Raw genomic sequence first — 8,482 nt, 5'->3', positions numbered from 1 at the left:
AGAGTTATCAAATATCGTGATATGCAAACTAGCATAGAGTGAAAAAATATTTGATCCGATCAAGAGTAAAAATGGATGTTGTAATTTAATGTATGTTAAACATTTTAGGTTGGTTAAAATAAAAAATAAAATAAAAATCAACTATTAATTTTATTAATTTTTATAAATTACTAATAGTAATTTTTAAGCTCCAGGTTTATGATAACCCATGGTATTGACCCATGGTAATACCGTGGTATTCATGTGAGCATAGACTATTTAAAGGGGAAATTCTATCATCTTAGATCCATCTTAATTCTAGGTCTACCAAGTGCTCAGAGGGATAAATAGATTTCATCCCCCTAAGAGTGGTAGATGTGGAGTTAAGATGGATATAGGTTGGTTTTTATGATAATGAAGATATTAAATAGACTTAGGAAATTATATCGTAAAAACATCTTAAGGTGAATGGTTAAAGCATAGACATTGGACAAGTATATTTGTATAGTTTTGCTTTAAACTGAAACAAATCCAGGGCTAAAAGGAATGGATTGATTGCACTAGTCATCCTTCTATAACTTTCCAACATATGCTGGAGTAAACAAATTGTAATTTGGGTAATTTTTCTAATTGCAAATATGAACATACTTGTGTATCGGCAGGGTGGTTACAAGGTCCCTAGAAGTGATGAATTTGAATTTTTCTTGGTTTTATATATAGTATTAGGTTTTTTCTCATGCTTTCTGTGAATGGCACGGGTGAATTTTATCCTACACCCACTAGGTTATCGATACGTAATTTCGGTAATTTTGATTTCAAAAGATATTTTAAAGAAATGCAATGATTTCATTTGTGTATTCAATAAACACAAGATTTTATAATTGAGTAAAATATTCGCCATGCCTAGTGAGAGATTCGCCATGCCTGGTGAGAGATTCGCCAAAAAATTATATATACATATCATATTATTGATAAAATCGCCTTCCATTTTTCCTATATACAATGGAGATTCGCCCATTTATTATACATGTAAATTTCGGGGAGGTTCTTGAAATTTTCCCTGAACCGCTGACAAAAACAATCCTGCTTAACCGTAGTGACTTCCATATGGTTACCTGGAGTCTCTCCTTTTCTTGATGCCTGGGGGCATGCAAGCCTTTTTATGCAAGCAAAAAATGACCAATTCCATTTTTTAGCTTTTTAGCGTTTTTAGATTTTTAGCTTTTTAGTTTAAACTTCTTAGATTAGGTGATTGGTCTGATCCACCATTCACCTTTGTCTGCAGTGCGTGGACGAAGCAAAGGAAGTGTTTTATCTAGACGCAAGACAAAACCATCCTACCTAACCTCAATAGTTCTTTAGCTTTTTAGTGTTTTTAGCTTTGTAGTTTGGTCATTTCTAGCCTACATAAAAAGGTAATGAAAAATGTTTCCGCAAGGTTCAAGCTCGTTAAAAAATGAACCTGCCAATTGAGCATATGTTCCCCCAGAGTTCAAGCTCGTTAAAAAATGAACCCACCTTCAGTAAATAACCTTTGTGATTGCCATTCTATCTGCCTTTCGAACCTTGGTTGTGTTCCTTCCATCACCTCCATCCGTTTGGCCGATCATACGCTTCCACTTAATTGTTTACCATTTTGAGGAACAGCTACGATGAGTGGTCCCGTTAGCCACCCTCTTCACATCCCCATGTTTTGAGAAGTTCCAAGATTACCCGGAACCAGCTGCTACCCTAAACGCCACTTGTTCCTCAAAAAACGAGTCTACTTTAAACTCTTTTCAGACTCGCTAAATATGAAAAGATTGTCGAGCAATTGACCTCTCCAGCTCACTAAAGTGATTGGAAGTGCCATCCCTCCTATATTTTAATCTTTTTGGACCTGAGGGATTATCCCACAAAAAGATCGAGCGCTTGTCTTTTTCGACTCGCTAAAGTGATTAGAAAAGTCATCCCTTTTGTATTATTTTAATCTTTTTCAGACTCAAGGGATTATGCTACGAAAAAGAACTGCTGGATTTTCCTTTTCGTCCCTTTTCGAACTCTCTAAACATGAAAAGGACGGAGTTGTCTTTGACGTTAAACTCATTAAAACAATAGCGATAAACTTGTCCATCTAGACAAGAACGAGTTTCACTTTGCTAGTCTCGCTAAAACATAGCAACAGGTTTGCCCGAAGGGAAATTATAGAACAAGCATATGTTATCCTCCTCAAGCTTGAAAAAAATAAAGAGGTACTGGTCAACAATGACTAGGGAAAAATGGAAGAAAACTTGAAGAATTTTATTGGTAGCAGGTCGCTTTTGAACATGACACTTTCACTCCATCACCATGATTGAGTCGAGTTGGGTTATTCCATTCACTGGTCATATCACCATTGGTCTTCCATACCATCCATCTTTTGGGGTTAACACTACCAATCCATTTCATTTTCGCCGATATGTTCAAGAGAATTCATTCAGAGAATTCGCCATCTAGTTAATGCCTCATCCACTGCAATACCTTCACCCTCCATTTTTCATGACCACCATTCCTGAACCTTATATCATTAGATTGTTTTCACCTCCAGAAAATCATTTGCTTCATTTCGTGTCGTAGATGTGGGATACATCAAGGCCCTCCTACGACGGGTCACTTCTTGTCGACATCAGCTCATTATCCAAGAAGTTGACTTAGAAACAACCCTTTCAGTACTTTGAAGCTTGCATGCCTCAATGGCAAGTTTCTCACTTTCGGGGATAAGTTTACATCAATGGCCGTCGACCGAAAGATTTTACGTGGTGTTCGACGTCGGATCATATATTCACACCACGTGAATTGTACTGTAGTACCTTGAGGGTCATTATCATTATCGATGATTCCTCACGTGCCTGTTAATAACTTACATCATTCGCTTGTAATCAGGCGATGTCTTTCCATGTTCGACTTCAGAACATCCTTTCACATGAATCAACTTGTACATTGAGCAAATATTGAACGAGTTTGAAGACCTCGGATATAGTTTCATCCATTTTGGCTGCGATATATTCAGGAATATAAAGACATCAAATGTACATAGAAGCTGCACAGATGATCATCCAAGCTAAGGGATGATGACTCTACATACCAAGAATCACCAGTCTGCAACTGCAAATGATTATTTGTCCTATGTACATGAAAATGAATTTATAAAGTTGAGCATGGGAATGCTCGCCTCAGCTAGATCATGAAAATAATATGATGATGATGTATTGTATTGTATCTTATATAGGTCACCTTCCAGTTCGAATACCTAGGATCCTCATGATAAAGAATTTCACCCGACATCGAAAGATTTACGACTTCATGCTTTAGGGGGCAACTATTATAGACATATTTGGGCACTGTAACCCCAATCTTATATGTCGATAAACCAAGGGCTCTTTAACCCCTAAAAGTGTTGTTTCATACCCTAAAGGATCATAGTCCACTGATTACATCATTCCCCAAAATTTCCAGCTGAAAAAACCACTTAGAACTGGCCAAAACTAGACCATATTGACTTCTCCACTGTCAGGGTGTGATGCATACTGACTCCTACACTAGCCATGCGGAATGCATACTGAAGAAGCCTTCTGTGAGGTGCGATGAATGAGAATGGACAAATTTCTGAGACAGTTTGCTAAGTGGATTCTCATGGAATATTCTAGAAACTTCTCGTATGACACTTGCCTCTCTGAATTCACCCAGGGATGAGTAAGAGATCCAAGAAATCTCCAAGTGGGACTAAGAACTACAAGTGGAATGAAACTAATCAAAAACCCAGAGATGACTCGTACCTCTGCAAACATCTATAAATGGATCCCTCATCTGAGAGATCTGGAGGCTGGAATTTTGTAATTTGTAAGGAAGTGTTGATAATTTGTCTTTGAGAAGAAACATTGCATTGTTGGGTGATCTTGTTTTTCATTAGGTGAAGAGGGCTTTGATGATGGGAGGATGATGCTGGATCAGACAGCTAGGTTGTAATTCTCCCTTCTATTTTATTAAAGTTCTTTGAGTTTTCCTCCATACAATCGTGTACTTGTGAATCTTGTTATTTGTAAATACCATTGTATGTTCAATGTATTTCTGATTTTGCATTGTTTATGATATAATAGATCGAGATGCTTTGATGGTGTTATGTTACTTTGTTTCTATAGGTATTCTCTAAGCGGGACAAGTAGGAGAGGAGTTACAAGCTCTATCAAAGGGGAGAGAAATCGAGCAAGGAGTCAAGCGGAAGATCCAGGTTGGTCCTTTGCTTCTCTTTTAACTATCATACATAGAGGAAATCACAAATTGCTTTGATTGTTTGTTTCTAAGATAGCTGCCAATCTTAGTGGGACTAGCAGATAAAAAAGACACTAGTTTTCCCGGAAACACTAGGAAGGCCTTTGAGGGTAGTTTTCATTCTCCATACACCGTGCATTTTACCCCATAGCAGGGTTTGATCAGCGAGGAGCAGTTTGTGGATCCCGAGACTTGTGTGTAGAAGGACTTACACAAGAGATGATGGGCAGTCCTCCTAGCCCATGTTCATTACAAGAGATGGAAATCTTGTAGTGATATGTTGCAGCCCTCTGTGTCATATGTTAGTCTTCATTGGAGCAGCGCAGGAAGACCATAGTGAGTTGAAGTCCTTGAGTAGCTGAGGACCAGCAGTGGGCAGATTGAGACTTGTTCATGAGTGGAGTTGTGAACAACTCAACATGAGTCTTGATGTGTCGTGTTATCACCAAAATAGGACCCTGATAGGCTGCTGATCAGACTACCTCGGTGTAACTCTTTCAAACCAACTTTTAGTTGAGGCTTAGCCTCCTCACCCTAAGAGGGCTCTCTCAAAGGGTTAATGATTTGGATTAAAGATATGAATAGATGGCTAACTCTATGGTTTGTAATTGTATATGTTTATAGGTTGAAAGATGAAGGTTGGCTACCATTGGGCTATGGAGTCAAAGTATGTTTCAGTATCACATCAAGATCAGCTTAACATGAAGTCAGGGCATAGAGAATTTTTATGCATCAACAAAACAAAGATACAATGCAAGGAAACACAGTTTATAAATACATGAAGGAAGTTAGAGCATGATTGGTGAGTTCTAAGTAACATGTATACATACCACTGAAAGTAAGTGAAAGAGGAAAGCCATGAGACAATATGACATTAAAAACTCTCTTTGAATCTTGAATAGTGAAGCCAAATCATTCTACCTAGCATGGAATTCAAGGCATTATAGAGTTCAAGTGCAGAAATGAAAATACAAAACAGTGAAACATAGTTAGTTTATCTATAAAGGAAGTCAGAGCATCATTGATGAGTTCTGAGTATCATAACTAAACACCACTGCAATGTAATTATTGGAAGATTCCATCATAACAAGAACATACAAGAACTCTTCATGGATCTTGAGTTTTCTAAGTAGAAATCTGCATTAGGTTAAAAATATACACAGTCTGCACATAGAGAAGCAGCTGAGCCAAAAAGTCTCCAACCCTTTTCTAATTAGACCTCTTGCTCTATATAAAGCATTTACAATTAGGATTCCATCATCCCTCATCAATAGAATTCGAATTTTCCATCAGTGACATATATTCTAACCATAAAACAAACCATTAATTAGAACTAGTTGTTAACTAGGAGTGCTAGTGACCTAATACAACTAGGAGTGTAACTCCTTATCATGATTACAACAACTTTATCTAAGCATTTAAAGCATTATTTGACAACTTTCAACCTCAAGAAGTCGAATTTGATGAAGCCTCCAACGTGGTCATCTAATTGCTGAAGACAAACCCTAGAAATTAGGGAACATGTTTCCCTGTTTTTAGGTTTAGGATCCCTGAAACTGGCACGTGGGAAAGAGCCTTTATCTCCTCATTCATGACACATTTTTCAAAACTGAAGGAGTTTTTTGTATTCCATGATGTCTAGAACAAAAACCTCTCTTGGTTTTTTAGTATACTTCTCCAGCTGTCCCGAATCTATCCTTGAAAAAAACGTGTCAAACAGGAAAAATCTGTTCTCTGAATTTTGGGTTTCAAAGAAAGTTTATTATCTCCCAACTAAAAATACTTATGAATAAAGTGAGATAGGTTATTTTAGTGGGAGAGATGATGAAGAGAAACCTCCTTCATAATTCAAAAATACCTTTTCATGTGACCAGAAACCGATCTTGAAAAATACTGTTAAAACCGAAAGACCAAGCTTGACTTTCAGCAGTTTCATAGTGCAAGTTTAACCATAAATTCCTCCCACCTCAGAATGAATTTGAAGGAACGGAAAGAGGTTTTTGTCGTTTATCATGTTAGGAAGAAAATCCTCTTTCAATTTTCAAAATTGAGTTCTCAGCTACTCAGGAAACCTTCTGGAAGTTAACTAGTAAAAACAATTTTTCTGCTGAAACAGGCTGCTTCAGGGGTTTCGTTGCGCGCTACGGAAACTCCTAGTTCAGTGATTTCGTAGCGCAAAACTGGTTTTTTACACTGTCTGCGCTACGAAAACACCTAGAGTGAGTTTTTCACTATGAAAACCTTGACACAAGTTTGACACATGGAATTTTAGGTGATGTGGGACCAGTGATGGGCAAGAACGGGGTGTTGACCCTATTTGAACATACCAACAAGACTCTTTTATAGATCGTAGATACGAAAACAACCATGGAAAGACTAGACCAAGACTAGCATGAATCCTTTGGAATCAAACTGATGTCAAAACACATGGTGAGGCTTTTAGGACATGGAATGAGGCTATGAAACGTTTTGGAAAAGAGAATGACACTTGTTGAGATGAGATGACTCAAAACCTATAAGACTATGACTAGAAACGAGGCAAACTTTCCAAAGCTTAGAATTAAAAATTTTAGGGTGGTAATAGTGGCTCCACTAGGGATAGTGTGCCCTTGTGGTATACTAAGAACTTGTAGCTCCAGTACCGCTATCCATCCTTTAGAATAAAACTCTGAACTTCTGCCCAATCTGGTCCTCAAGCCTTTAATGATTTCTGAAAGAAGAATTCAAACTGCACCTACTGAAACAGATTCTCAATCAACCTACCTTGAGCTTATTTGCACTTTCCTACCTACCCTATCAGCTGCAATCTCCATTTGTAGCTCAAGGAAAATGAAACTTCCAATGAAGCCAGTCGTCGATCTGATCTGACACTTGAATCTCTTGATTGTGCTTGAAGCAAAAATAAGCAAGATACTGAAATAACCAAGGCAGCATGAGGTGTAACTGTTCTTCAAGATGAAAATATAACTGGAAGCCTGAACAGTAAATCTTTTCCATGTAGTCAGCTATAGGTTCAAAAAACACATGGTTAATTTGATGATTCCCATAACATTCTACATCTTCAAACAACTGATCCTCAACTACACAACATTTATTTGAAAAGCTATCCAACTGCTTTTCTGAATGATTCCAACAAACAATGTAATTTTCCTCATTATTATCATCATTCTTTGGTGTAAGCTACCGCAAGGAATTACAAAAATGAACAACCTTTTCCTCTTCCTGAGGGTCATAAAAAATTTCTTCCAGCATTTCTTCTTGGTGTTTGTAATCATGTTCATCTTGATAATGTTCCGAAGACTGACAAGTATGCTGCATCTCTACAACAATCTCAGAGGATGTAATATGATTTTCATAAGTAAACCCCTCCTGATCTTCATGTTGCATTTCATGGGATGTTATACTTTCTTCTTGGTGTTGAAATGTATTGTTATGAAGAGCCTCTAAAATTTCTTCATCCATAAACTCATCATCATCATAACAATCCTCCAAATACGGAATAATACTTAAAGAATGTTTACAACAATCTTTGAGCAGTAATAAGGAAGGATTACATTCTTTATACATCTCGTAGAATTCATCATGAAAATTAGCAAGCGAATATATTGAACCATTTTCCAAACTTTTATACCAAGACCATGCTTTTCCTTCTAAAGTGGTCATAAACATCCTCATGAGACAATCTTCAGGAAACTGAACCTTAAGATTGCGTACATGCATATGAAACCTAACCAAATGAAGAGCAGCATTCTCTTTCTTTTCATCTTTGAATATCGGAAGATCCTCTAACCAATCGACCTTTGGCATAGGATTTGGAAAACCAGGGATATGAGACCGATTCATAGGAGCATACCTGGCATTGATTCTTGCAGTGGAACTCATCTTGAAACTTCATCAAGCTACTGATCTTCTAGCAGTGGATTCACCTTCCAATTTCATATTCGATGTGTGGAGTTTCCAAGGTAGTTTTGCAACCTCAAAAAGATGTCTGAGCTCCTGCTACCTTCAGAAGTTCAGCCTCTTAATTTCAGGAATGAATAGACTTCAGGCTCCCGGCAGACGCACCTAAATATTATCACCAAAATAGGACCCTGATATGCTGTTGATCAGACTACCTCGGTGTAACTATTTCAAACCAAATTTTAGCTGAGGCTTAGCCTCCTTAGCCTGAGAGGGCTCTCTCAAAGGGTTAATGATTTAGATTAAAGATATGAAT

The sequence above is a fragment of the Pinus tabuliformis genome, chromosome 2_1, assembly GCF_031772625.1.
Source record: "Pinus tabuliformis cultivar Carrire ecotype Pingquan chromosome 2_1, CPIR1, whole genome shotgun sequence".
NCBI lineage: Eukaryota > Viridiplantae > Streptophyta > Pinopsida > Pinales > Pinaceae > Pinus > Pinus tabuliformis.
The sequence above is the reverse complement of the archived record's forward strand: the minus strand, read 5'-3'. Positions refer to the sequence as shown.